The 13,904-nt window shown below is 47.5% G+C and overlaps 1 long non-coding RNA gene across 3 annotated transcripts in view; it reads left to right on the top strand.

The window, feature by feature from the left end:
- Positions 1 to 12,993, top strand: part of LOC126069962 (uncharacterized) — a 37,392-nt gene extending 24,399 nt beyond the window's left edge. For 2 of the 3 annotated variants that reach the window (XR_007516099.1, XR_007516100.1), the window contains one exon: positions 8,077 to 8,568. This is a non-coding gene — a long non-coding RNA (uncharacterized LOC126069962). Of the gene's footprint in view, positions 1 to 8,076; positions 8,569 to 11,463 lie in introns of those variants that run through there. The other variant, XR_007516101.1, reaches the window with a different exon arrangement.
- The last annotated feature ends 911 nt before the right edge of the window (positions 12,994 to 13,904 follow it).

Genomic DNA, 13,904 nt, shown 5'->3' with positions numbered 1-13,904 from the left:
AAAAACAGAAGCCATTTTACGGAAATCCACAGGATGAATGGGAAAGCAGAGCTTGGTCCAGCCTGCGGGCAGGGAAATGTGCACCTCGAGGGGTTTTTATTATATTTTAATTTCATTTATTTTTTTATTGTACTTTTGATGAAGGTTTACAGAGCAAATTAGTTTCTTATTAAACAATTAATACATGTATTCTTTTGTGACATTTGTTGCCACCCCCACGACATGGCAACAGTCTCTGTCCCCTTCTCAACCTTGGGTTCCCCATTACCAGCTTTACTGTCCCCTCCTGCCTTCTCATCCTTTCCCCTGGGCTGGTGTCTATTTCATTTATCTTTTGAAAAGACCATATAGGTTGTTGTTGTTAGGTGCCATTGAGTCAATTCTGACTCATAGTGGCTTCATGTAATAGAATAGAACTTCCCCATAGGGTTTCCTAGGTTGTAATATTTACAGAAGATCACTAGGTCTTTCTCCCGTAGAACAGTTGGGTGGATTTGAACCACCAACCTTTTGGTTAGTGGTCGAGCGCTTAACCATTTTGCCACCAGGGCTTCTTCACCTGACATAAGTACATGGGACAAAATTCAAAAGGTACAATCAGATGTACAATAAACATGAAGTGTCCTTCCCACCTCTCTCCCCTCCCCTGCATCTTTCCTGGGGTAGCCGTTGTTACTACTCTAGCACAACTCTTCAGAGATAGTCTATGCATATACAAGTGTATAGTACATGGGCAGTCTTTTTTTTTTTTTCTCTGCCACAGATAGCATGTTAAGCATACTGTCCTGCGCCTTGGTTTTTTTCACTTTAGAAGATATTGTGGAGATGCTTCATGCCAGTACATAGAGGTGGTTCTCAGTGGTGACATATAATCCGTTGTGTCGTCCATAAACTACATTTAATCTGCCCTCTCCTGATCACCACACTCCTGATCATCATGTAGGTTGTGGTAAAAACAAAAACAAAAACAAAACTATGCTGCAGTGAATGGTCTTGTGCATTCATCATTTTTACGCATATGCAAGTATGTTTGTAAGATAATTCCTGGCTGTGGAAATGCCGAGTCAAAGAGGCTGCGTTGCTAATCTCGTTAGCTATAACCCAATCATGTCCTTGGGTGGTGCAAACGGTTAAGTGCTCGACTACTAACCAAAAGGTCCCACTCGGAGGCACCTCAGAAGAAAGGCCTGGCACTGCTTCTGGTAGATCACAGCCTTGAAAACCCTATGGAGCAATTCTACTCTGTACACATGGGGTCACCATGAGTCAGAATCAACTCCCACAGCAACTGGTTTGGTTTTGGTTTTGGTTTTTTATTATCCAATGGCCCACGATAGGGGTAGTTCCCATTTAGGAGAGTGCGTAGTTCATCCCAACCTCACCACCTGTGTTATAAAACTTGTTGATCTTTAACAGGCTAATGGGAGAAAAATGGCATCTCATTATACCTATTTGCATTCTCTTATAGTATGTGAGGGTGAGAGTCTTTTCCTGGGTTTGAGGGCTGTTTTTTTTTTTTTTTTTCAATTCCTTGTCTATGACTTCTCTGTGTCCTTTGCCCATTTTTCCTTTGGGTTGTTAGACTTATGAGTTGGTAGGAGTGCTTATGATACTACAGGAGTTAATCCTTTGTCCATGACTCAAATGGCCTTTTAGAGAGATAAGAACATGAGACTCCTAGACCCCCTTCCAGTCTCTAGGGGCCTTGTGTAAGACTCACTGAGGAACTCGGGGGTGAAGCCCTGAGGGGAGGTCCTAGTACTGCGCACGCTGGGGCTGGACTCTGGGTTGAAATGGCCACTTCTGGGGAGAAGGGTCAAACTTGGTATCATGGAATACCAAACACAAGACTATTTCCTCAAGAGGTGTCATCCCACCTGCCTGGTTCTGGGGCTGCTGCATGTAGGCCCCTAAGCTTATACTTCACTACTTCAGGAGGCACCATATAAGTAGACTATAATGTGAATGGTGCCCCTTGGAGTTATGTGACATGGCAGCTCTATCTGGGCCCAGATGGAGCCAGCTATGGGAATTAGTACGTTCCTGCCCTAGAAATGGTCTCTACTTTTTCATTACTGGGCATGGTCTTATGGGCCCTATGGCTTCCTGAGTGCCCAGGGCAGGGCAGGTCCAGTCTGCAGCCACGTGTGCACTGACCTACATCTAGGTCGAATGGGACTGCCCATGTGCAGTGTCTGTGCTCTTGTGGGATTGGCTCCCTACAGAGATTTGCTCCTGGCCTAGCTGTTCACTTGGAGGGGGAGCACCCACCATCCTTTTGCATGGAGCAGGGTGATGCCTGGGAAGGAAGCCTTAGGGGGATCCTGGGAATCTGAGCGTAGGCAGAGAGGGGCATGAGTAGATCTGGTGGCTGCTCTGGGCATTGAGTGGGGCCCAAACTCCCAGGGAGTTGAGAGGTGGGGAAGCTTGTCCAATCTTTGGGGTTCATCCAAGAGTCTAGAGTGCCCCCTCAGCAGAAACTCAGTGGTGCCTGTGCCTAGTCCCAGATGTGCTGGAGGAGCAGTGGGCCAGAGTCTTTGGCACAGCCCTGCCAGAGGCCAACCCTTAGACCAGGTCCCCGACCATCCATCTAGCCAGCCTCAGCACGGCTGGCCTGGGCAGTAAGGAACCTGGGAAGTAGGGAAGCCAGACCCCTTTCCTATGTTTCTCACACAGGAAACTTGGAAGAGGGCCTGTGGCATCTGCCTGGATAAGTCCCCCGCTGGGACCAGGGATTTGATAATATTGAGAGCCCTGGCAGAGGCAGCTCCTGGAACCTGCCTCAAGTCCTACAGCTGGGGCTATTCACTCAAACTGCGGGCCCGTGGCCCTGGCTGGGGCCCTTGGCATGCAGGGTGAGGGCGTGTGTGTGGGAGAGGAGGGCAGCCCTTCTCTTTCCTTCTCCAGGACCTGCTGCCTTACACAGTAGAGTGAGGTCTGGAGGGAATGAGGGTGTGGGAGTCAGGGGCTGGCCCGTACTGTCCTGGGCCCTAGGGAGGGGAAGCAAGTACCCGCTGCGGTTTCTGTGAAACTCCTCACGTCCACTTGGATAGAGTTGTGACTCAATGGCTGGCACCCAGCAGCTTCTTGGGACTCAACGAAGGTTGCTTCTCAGATTCCGAGGCCAGGAGTGGAAGGCTGGAGCTGATTCTGGCTCTTTCTAGACTTACTGTGTGGCCCTGGGCTAGTCTCCTAGCCTCTCTGAGACTCTAGATTAGCACTGTCCAATAGAACTTCCTGTGACGATGGAAATGTTCTCTGTGCTAACTAATACGGTATCCACTACCACACGTGGCTATTGTGCATGGGACTAGTGTGACTAAGGAACTGTATTTAATGTGGCTGATGGCTACTGTATTGGGCAGTGTGGCTCTACATCCCAGTATTTCATTAGCCTTTCCCAGCTCACTGGGATCTCTGGGGGTGGGAACAGGTGGCAGCTTTAGGTAGACAGGCAGGTCCCCAAATAGATTTCAGTAAGCCCTGGTCTTGTGATAAGATCCATGAGAAAAGCAGAGATCAAATCTGGGAAACACAGCCCACTCCCTCCTCCTCTTGAATATTTGAGGTGTATATTAGCATGTTACATAAAGGCTCTGAGATATCCTGCTCAGAAGAAACCCACTTAGTTTCATTTAACCTCAAATTTTCCAAATGTGTTAGGCCACGAAGGAGCCCAGATGGCACAGTGGTTAAGTGTTTGGCTGCTAACCAAAAGGTCAAACAGTTCGAACCCACCAGTTGCTCCTTGGGAGAAAGATGTGGCAGTCTGCTTCCGTAAAGATTTCTTTGGAAACCCTATGGGCAGTTCTATTATGGCCTATAGGGTCACTATGAGTCGGAATTGACTCGATGGCGGTGGGTTTGGTTTGGTTTTTATTAGACCACGGGACCTTTTTGTCAGCACATCTATTGGTGTTCTGTGAACCCACCTTGGAGTAATGCTGGGAAAAGGAGGCTAGAGACCTAGAGGAACGAATGCCCCCAAATGGGGCTGCTCCTGGTTCATGCAGCCTGTATGTAGGAAACGCCAGAAGTCTTGGTTAATATTGAAGGCATTTTTTTGGGTTTCTCCAACCCTACCTGGTATGGGCAAAAACCCAGAAGTGTCAGTTCTGGCTCCTGGGACACCAGGCTGCTTTGAGAGGCCCCATCACTATGAGCTCTGCCCTGCGTGGGGCAGCTGTGGGGCCCAGGGCAGCTCCTCTGCTCTGAGGATGTACACTAACCTTAACCAAAAAAAAAAAGCTCATTGCCATCAAGTCATCTCTGACTCATTACTATCCTATAGGACACAGTAGAACTGCCCCATAGGGTTTCCAAAGCTGTAATCTTTATGGAAGCAGGCTGCCACGTCTTCCTCCCACAGAGCAGCTGATGGATTTGAACTGCCAATCTTTCCATTAGCAGCCAAGAGCTTAATCACTGCGTCATCACGGCTCCTACATTAACCTTAAAAAACCAAAAAAAAAAAAAAGAGTGGGAAATGGGCCTCTTAGTGGGGCACTCAGAGGCAGCTGCCTCATTTCATGTATTTTCAATCTTCTGCTGTTTTGACTGATCAGAGTTTGGGAGAAGCTCTTTCATCTTTCCAGTATCTGAGCTGGACCCTGATGAAAAGAGAGACAGGGCAGGTATCCATCAGGAGCTCCTTCCATCTGCCCAGGTGGCAGTTTGGAGGCCGAGTCCCAGAGCTGGCTGGGACTTGGATGACCTGCCCTCCTTCAGGGAGGGTCAAGGAGCTCTGGCTGGAAACTCTTCGTGTTGTTGGAATGATGTGGGCACTCAGCTCTGTTACTTTGGGTTAAATCAAATAATGAGGCAGCTGCAGCCCACCGGCCCAACACTAACCCCAAACAATCCCAGGATCACACAACCCTGGTCTGTGGAGCACTTCAGTGTGGTTGGTGCTGCTAATTGTACGAAAGTAACAGTACATCTCAGGTGAGGCAGAGGATGCACAGCTGGGAGATGTTCCAAGGTTCCCACAGTGCTTCCCAGAATAGGGAATGGCTAAGAGGATAAGGCAAGGGGCTGACTGTAGAACAGACCATAATTGCTCATACGCAAGTTCAAGTTGAAGCTGAAGAAAATTAGAACAAGTCCAGGGGAGCCAAAGTATGGACTTTGAGTATATTCCATCTGAATTTAGAGACCATCTCAAGAATAGATTTGACTCATTAAGCACTAATGACCAAAGACCAGACAAGTTGTAGAATGACATCAAGGACATCATACATGAAGAAAAGAAGAGGTCATTAAAAAGGCAGGAAAGAAAGAAAAGACCAAAATGGATGCCAGAATACTCTGAAACTTGCTCTTAAACATTGAGTAGCTAAAGCAAAGGAAGAAATGATGAAGTAAAAGAGCTGAACAGAGATTTCAAAGTACAGCTCAAGAAGACAAAGTATTACAATGAAATGCGTGAAGACCTAGAGTTAGAAAACCAAAAGGGAAGAACACACTCAGCGTTTCTCAAGCTGAAAGAATGAAGAGAAAATTCAAGCCTTGAGTTGCAATATTGAAGAATTCTATGAGGAAGATATTAAAAGATGCAGGAAGCATCAAAAGAAGATGGAAGGAATACACAAAGTCACTGTACCAAAAAGAATTGGTCAATGTTTAACCATTTCAGGAGGTAGTACATGATCAATGGCTGATGGTACTAAAGGAAGAAGTCCAGGCTTCACTGAAGGCACTGGCAACATACAAGCCTCCAGGAATTGACAGAATACCAACTGAGATGTTTCAGCAAACGGATGCAGCACTGGAAGTGCTCACTCGTCTATGCTAAGAGATTTGGAAGATAGCTACTTGGTCAACTGACTGGAAGAGATCCATATTTGTGCCCATTGTAAAGAAAGAGGAGCCAATAGAATGCAGAAATTATCGAACAATATCATTAATATCATACACAAGTAAAATTTTCCTGAAGATAATTCAAAAGAGGTTGCAGCAGTGTATCCACAGGGAACTGCCAAAAATTCAAGCCAGATTCAGAAGAGGACGTGGAACAATGAATTTCATTGCTGATGTCAGATGGATCTTGGCCAGAAGCAGAAAATAGCAGAAAGAAGTTTACCTGTGTTTTATTGACTATGCAAAGGCATTTGACTGTGGGAATCATAACAAATTACGGATAACATTGTGAAGAATGGGAATTCCAGAACACTTAATTGTGCTCATGCAGAACCTGTACATAGACCAAAAGGCAGTCGTTTGAACAGAACAAGGGCATTACTGCATGGTTTAAAATCAGGAAATTTGTGTGTCAAGTTTGTGTCCTTTCACCATACTTATTCAGTCTGTATGCTGAGCAAATAGAGAAGCTGGACTATATGAAGAAGAATGAGGCATTAGGATTAGAGGAAGACTTGTTAACAACCTTCAATATGCAGATTATACAACCTTGCTTGCTGAAAGTGAAGAGAACTTGAAGCACTTATTGTTGAAGATCAAAGACCACAGCCTTCAGTATGGATTATGCTTTAACAAAAATCCTTACAACTGGACCAATAAGCAACATTTTGATAAACGGGGAAAAGATTGAAGTTGTCAAGGATCTCATTTCACTTGGATGCACAATCAACATGCGTGGAATCAGCAGTCAAGAAATCAAATGATGCATTGCATTGGGCAAATCTGCTGCAAAACACCTCTTTAAAGTGTTAAAAAGCAAAGTAGTCACTTTGAGGACTAAGGCATGTCTGACCCAAGCCATGGTGTTTTTGATTGCCTCATATGCATGTGAAAGCTGTACAATGAATAAGAAATGCTAAAGAAAAATTGATGTCTTTGAATTATGGTGTTGGTGAAGAATATTGAATATACCATGGACTGCCAGAAGAATGAACAAATCTGTCTTGGAAGAAGTACAGCCAGAATGTTCCTTAGAAGCAAGGATGGGAAGACTTTGTTTCACATACTTTGGACATGTTATCAGGAGGGACCAGTCCCTGGAGAAGGACACCATGTTTGATAGAGTAGAGCATCAGCAAAAAAGAGGAAGACCCTTAACGAGATGGATTAACACGGTGGCTGCAACAGTGGGCTCAAGCATAATAATAATTGTGAGGATGGCACAGGACAGGGCAGTGTTTCATTCTTCTGTACGTAGAGTTGCTATGAGTCGGAACTGACTCCATGGCACCTAACAACAACAGGAGAGCGAGGGCTGCCTTGCTATTTTCTGTCCCTCTCTAGAGGGTTGCAGCCCAGCGGCATGTCTCTTTCTCTGGGGAAGACTCTGTCTTCTCTGGGCTGTAGGCAGAGATGTCTCTGTCCCCAGCTCTCCCCAGAACTACTTGGTTGCAGGCCTTTGCCCTGCATGCTCAATGCTGGCCTAGGAGGTCTGTTCTCCCATACCCAACCCTCTGCTTTGAGCCTGATGTGGGCATCCTGGGTGGAAGACCAGGAATGTTTCCCTCTGCCCGCTCTGGGGCTCTTGACATCTGAAGTCACACCTGGGAGGCCTGGTCAAACCCTGTGAAAAGGCATCTCCAGCCACCTGGACAATTACAGGTCTGTAGGGCTTGGGCTGAGATAGGATTCTCAGCTCTGCATCCTGTAGGGACAGCATGACCCAGCTTGGAGTCCCTGCAGCCTGGCTGCTTTCTTGGGGACACACTGTACACACCTGCTGGGATACAATGTTGTACAACTCTGGGGCACCATTCACATGGGACACAATCCAGCAATACTGGGGACACACACACACACTCCACACCCTCCTTGCCATACCTCAGTATTCCCAATACATGAAAATCCAACTTGATGCAAAAAAACAGGCAGTGATTTTTCCCACCCTAGGAACCCAATGGCTTCCCCCAAGGCATTTGGAATGGGGTTCCATCTAAATCTATCTTCTCAAGACCATTTCCAGCTCTATCAAGTGAGATGCACCTGTACTCATATGACTCACGTGTACCTGCAGTCTTGCCAAGGGCCAGGTAAGTGGTTGTTCCCAAGTGCAGCAGATCACTGTAGGCTTATGACTCAGGACCATGAATTCATAAATCACCTTTTTCTCCCTGGAAGGATGATTGTGCATTAGCTTAAAAGAGGTCTTTGCTGCAGGTATCTTAGGCAAACCCTGGGAACCATCAGACAAGGAAATTCCAGAATTCTACTGGTCCCTGAGATGCGGTGAGGACCACACTGAAGAGAGAAGACTTGAATTCAAATACAGGATAAGCTCAGCCCCAGGTAGTGAATTTGCCAAGCCGTGTGTCAATGCTGTAAGTACAGTACCTTTTTTTCCCTACCCTGGTGGCGTAGTGGTTAAGTGCTATGGCTGGTAACCAAAGGGTCGGCAGTTTAAATCCGCCAGGTGCTCCTCGGAAACTCCACGGGACAGTTCTACTCTGTCCTATAGGGTCGCTATGAGATGGAATCGACTCAACGGCACTGGGTTTGGTTTTTGGTTTGGTGGGTGGTTTGTGAAGCTGGTGTGGTGATCTGGCATGAGTGATCCTAGATCCAGTAATGGAGTTCACCCAGCAAAGCCTACACGCCTTCTAGATGAGGAAATGAATCCAGAAAGGCAAGACATTATTCATGATTGAGCAGCAGTGGGGGGGGGGGGGAAGGGTGGAGAGGTGGGCAAAGCTAAGACCCTCACATTTATCTTCTGAGGCTTGGCCTGTACCCTGGAGCCCCACTCCCGACCCCATGCAGTTCCATCACCAAACCAGGGAGAAGCCCAAGACAGTGACTCAGAGTCCCCTTGGCAGTTTTGCTGATAAATTTTTTGTTTTGAAGTGAGGGGTTGTGCCTTTATTAAAGAAAGTCTTTAGCAAATTATAGTGATTTTGACTCTTTTCAGACATGTTTGAATTACAGTCTGGAATTCCCATGCAGGGGGTGAGACCCAGAGAAGCAGTGAGTACAGAAGTTACGGGCACAGGATCAGGGGTCAGATGGATCTGAGTTCAAATCCCCACTGTGCCACTTATAGCTGTGTGAGTCAACTACTCTGAGCCCCAGTTTCCTCATCTGGTTATGGTGACTGACACCACAACTAATTTCAAGGGTTGCTGGGGGACTAAATGAGGTAATGAGTGGAGTGCACTTGGCCCATGGGAGGTCTGAGTAAATGGGCACAGGGGCTATGCCCTGAGCACCCGCTCGGGCAGGAAGACGAGGGTCTCACTTAGTGAGCACAGAATCAGCCTGCACAGCGGCCTCACGCATGCCTGCTCACACTTCTTGATCAGGAATCAGGCTTTGTAGGTTTAAATCCAGCTCCGTCTCTGTTCCCCTCTCTGAGGCTCTGTTTCCCTCTAGGAAAAATGTAGATAATGACAGCTCAGGTCTTTGCAAGGCCTGGCATGTTCAGTGCCTCGGACAGTGCCTGGTATACAGTCGGTGCTCATAGAGGATCATTTGATCACTGTCCCTGTTCTTTCTGCCAGTGTCTGCATTTCTGGCAGGGCAGCAACAGCTGATGTGTCTGCAGAGCTAGTGGGAGAGTTTCCATATCTCTGTTTCTGCCAAATATGGTGTGGATTTGTGCTTTTCTTGTTCAGCACATGGTCTGGTCTTTGCACATGCTGTTCCCTTTGCCAGGAAATCCCTTACTTCTCTGTCCCCACCTATTAACATCTCCCGAGGCCAAGCTCACAAGGCTGTGTGAAAAACTTTCCTGATCTCACCCAGTCAGAAACGTCCATTGAAAGTTCCCTAAGTATTTATTGAGTGCCTGCTGTCTAGGCACTGTGCTAGAGTTAATCCCTCCATTCTTCTTTCACAGTCATTGCTGTGCCACAGCACTTATATTCTGCCCTGTCCTAAAGCACTAATTTTTCTCTCTAGAGCCTAGACAGTAATCAAAAAGCCAAACCACTCCCATCGTATTGATTCCGACTCATGGCGAGGCCATGTGTTGCACAGTAGCACTGTGCTCCATAGGGTTTTCAAGGCTGTGACCTTTAGGAAGCAGATCATAGACCAGTCTTCACAGGTCTCTCTGGGTGGGTTTGCACTGCCAACTTTTTGGTTAGTAGTTGGGTGCTTAACCGTTTTTGTCACCCAGAAACTCCAGTCTAGACCGTAAAAACCCAAACCAAACCTACTGCTGTTGAGTCGATTCCAACTCACAGTGATCCTGTAGGACAGAATAGAACTGCTCCATAGGGTTTCCAAGGCTGTAAATCTTTTCTTTTTGTAACAGATTTGCCCAATATAATGCATCGTTTGATTTCTTTTTTCTTTTTATTTATTTTTTATTATTGTACTTTAGATGAAGGTTTACAGAACAACCTAGCTTCTCATTAAACAATTAGTATACATATTGTTTTGTGACATTGGTTACCAACGCCATGACATGCCAACGCTCTCTCTTCTCGACCTCGGGTTCCCTATTACCAGCTTTCCTGTCCCCTCCTGCCTTCTAGTCCTTGCCTTTCATTTTGTTTCATGGGCCTGTCTAATCTTTGGCTGAAGGGTGAACCTCAGGAGTGACTTCATTACTGAGCTAAAAAGGTGTCTAGGGTCCATACTCTCAGGGTTTCTCTAGTCTGTTAGGCCAGTAAGTCTGGTCTTTCTTCGTGAGTTAGAATTTTGTTCTACATTTTTCTGCAGCCATGTCCAGGACCCTCTATTGGGATCTCTGTCACAGCAGTCAGTGGTGGTGGCTGGGCACCATCTACTTGTACTGGACTCAGTCTGGTGGAGGCTATAGTACTTGTGGTCTGTTAGTCCTTTGGACTAATCTTTAAAAAAAAAAAAATTTTTTTTTTCTTTTTTAATATTTACAAGGCTGTAAATCTTTATAGAAGCAGGCTGCTACATCTTTTCTTCCGCAGAGCAGGCTGGTGGGTTCAAACCACTGACCTTTCAGTTAGCAGCAGAGCACTTAACCACTGCACTACCAGGACTCTTCTAGACAGTAAAGTGCCTTACAAACTTTCATAGTTCCCATGGCCAGTTTGAGCCAGGGCAGTCTCTGTGTCCTGGACTTTTCTCCCTGGCCGCAGCCCTCCCCACACAGAGAGCAGGACAGCTGTGTCAGTTGCCCCACCCATGAGCCAGTTGTGAACAAATCTGAGCATGCTCAGAAGGACCATGCGGTACTACCACCCAGTTGGAGATTCAAAGCCCTTGAGAGGTAGCCCCCAAAGAAAGATCAAGGCTATAAACTGTTATTGTAAGTGTGTCTCCTCCGTGGGTTGTGTGGAGATCAAAGTCTCAAGGAAGTGGAAGGTTGCTCTCTGACAAAAACACCATATTTTTAGAATCGTGGGGTGGTTTAGGATGTTTGCCCCAATGCAGAGGGTGGGGTTGGGGGGTGGAGGCCAGGGTCTGTGATCTTGAGCTAAGAGTTGGTGGGAGCGGGTTTCCTGGCAGCAGAGGGCCCAAGGGTGGAGGCTGAAGGTGAGAGGACAGTCCGTGCAGAACCGCCAGGCCATAGCAATTCAGGGCAGGGCACCCCTCTGAGGCCTCTGCTCCATCCTCTTCTTTCAGAAATGGAAAAGCTGAGATCCAGAGAGGAGCAGAGGCTTGGCCAGTCTCCACCCCACACACACACCCTGTCTGGGGAGCCGAGGCTTGCACATATGAAACTGGTGGAGGACAATGCATGCATTCTGTAATCAGGGCTAATTGGTGTGGTTCCCAAGGAGGAGGAATGCCAGGCGTTTGGGGGCAGAACATCAGTGGGTCTCTGAACCAACCGCCCAGGAAGACGCTATGGAGAATTAGACTAGCTTCTGGGGCCTGGGAGGATAAACTTGGGTGATAGTCCAGCACCAGGGGCAAAAGCTAACTGGTGGGCACCAACTTGACCTGAACATGGGGAACAGTGGAAGACTGGCATGGCTGGGGCAGGAGGTTGAATGACCCACAGACTGGATAAGACCGGAGGTTACTTGTCTGTGCCCTGAGCATTTCAGAGCTTGTTTCATTAGCTTCTACTGAGCCTCATTGTCAAAGGTAACTGGGCAAAGTAAACCAGGTACTCCCCACACCCAGAAGGCAGCAGAGGAAGTCTTGCCACGGCGTTGTCCAGCCCGCCCTACCTCTCCCCAGTTCCTCTACCTTATAATCAGGGTGGCCCTTGCTTAATGTTTATGCCAAATTCCCAAACAGCCAGGCTGGGCTGGTGAGCTATAATTTATATCATTTTTCATAGGAGTTATAGGCTCCAAAGGCTCAGACTCCTTCAAATGGGAACCACATTGGAGAAGGGATAAACCAAGAGGATGGGATGTTAAGAAATCTGGTCTCAGGAAGCTACCTGCTTCTTGTTTGAGACATGCCTCGGTTCATTAGTCGGTTCCTGTCTGGTTTTCAGAGATGGCAGAGCAGCCATGGATTCCAGCCTAACCTCGATGGGCATCTGCACTGAGGCTTGGGTGACCAGCTCACTGTAATCTTCACGGCCCCCGGTGTTCCCCGATCTAAAGCTTGTGAGGCCTTTAGGAGCACACTGCTCTTTGTCCTCATGTGTCCCCACAGAGCCATCTGGAGAAATCCGAGTCTGGGCAAACCCCCATAGGCTGGTGCACAGGAGGGAGGATTCGGGGATCCCCCAGTCACTGCTTTTTCCAAACTGAGCAGTGCTCTGGAGTAGGCAAAGGGTCAGCAGCAATGAAAACAAATGAGCTACAGCTATGCACAACGTGGATGAATCCTTGAGCAGAAGAGGCTAGCCACAAAATATTACATATGATTGATGCCATTCACATGAAGTTCAAAACCAGGCACAACTATTCTATGGTGTTAGGGAAGGCAAGCTGAGGGAGTAAAATATAAAGAAATGTATGAAAGTGATTACTTTAAAGGTTGGGATAGTGGTAACCTTTAGTGAGGAGGGAGTCCCTGGGTGGTACAAACAGTTAATGTGCTTGGTTGATAATCAAAAGGTTAGAGGTTCAAGTCTACCCACATGTACCTTGGAAGAAAGGCCTGGCCATTGAAAACCCTATGGACTCAGCTCTCCTCTGACATACATGGGGTCACCATGACTCAAAGTCAACTCTATGGCAACTGGTAACTGGTTTTAGTAAGAAAGAAGGGGGATAAGATTGGGAGGGGTGTGGGGAGTTTCCAGGGGGCTTGCCACATTTTACTTCTTTATTCTGGAGGCAGCTACATGAATATTCACTGTATAGTAATTCATTAAGCTATACACTTAGGTACTTTTCTCAGTATGTTATTTTTCATGATAACAACCAAAAGCCAAACCCGTGCCGTTGAGTCGATTCCGACTCATAGCGACCCCATAGGACAGAGTAGAACTGCCCCATAGAGTTTCCAAGGAGCATCTGGTGGATTCGAACTGCTGACCCTTTGGTTAGCAGTCATAGCACTTAACCACTACGCCACCAGGGTTTCCATTTTTCATGATAAGAAAGTTTAAAAAAAACAGAAACGGGGCATTGAGCCACTGAGCATTGCACTGCCCTCCCCAGTTTGCTTGTTTTTTCCATCTCACTTTTGCCTGCTGCCCCCCAGGAACGCTTTCTCCTCCCTTCCTCTGCACCCATGGTCAGACCCTCCCAGTTGTCCCTCCCAGACTGGCTCAGGCCCAGTCCTGTCTTGGGGCTGATGGAGCCACAGGTTGGTGAGGCTTCCTGACCCCCCAGACAGCCCAGGAGCTCAGAAGGCCTGGGCCTCTCTCAGTAGTCCTTAGCCTACCCTGGGCCCAGCCAGCACTGGGACCTGTGGTGGCGTCCTTAAGGGTTCAGGGACAGGTCCCTTTGGCTGGAGAGATTCCTCACTTGCCCTCATTAGGTCAGGAATGGTTAGGGCTGTGTGGACTTCTCAGCTGGCTTCCTGCAGAAACTGCCACTGGCTATGGGCTGATAAATGGACCACAGGACCTGAGTGGACAGCCATGGGGCCTCAGGCCGCAGGCCTGCCCTGGTAAGCTGGCTCTCCGAGGAACATCCTGGAGAGTCTTC

The sequence above is a fragment of the Elephas maximus genome, chromosome 2 (assembly GCF_024166365.1).
Source record: "Elephas maximus indicus isolate mEleMax1 chromosome 2, mEleMax1 primary haplotype, whole genome shotgun sequence".
Lineage (NCBI taxonomy): Eukaryota > Metazoa > Chordata > Mammalia > Proboscidea > Elephantidae > Elephas > Elephas maximus.
The sequence above is the reverse complement of the archived record's forward strand: the minus strand, read 5'-3'. Positions and strand labels throughout refer to the sequence as shown.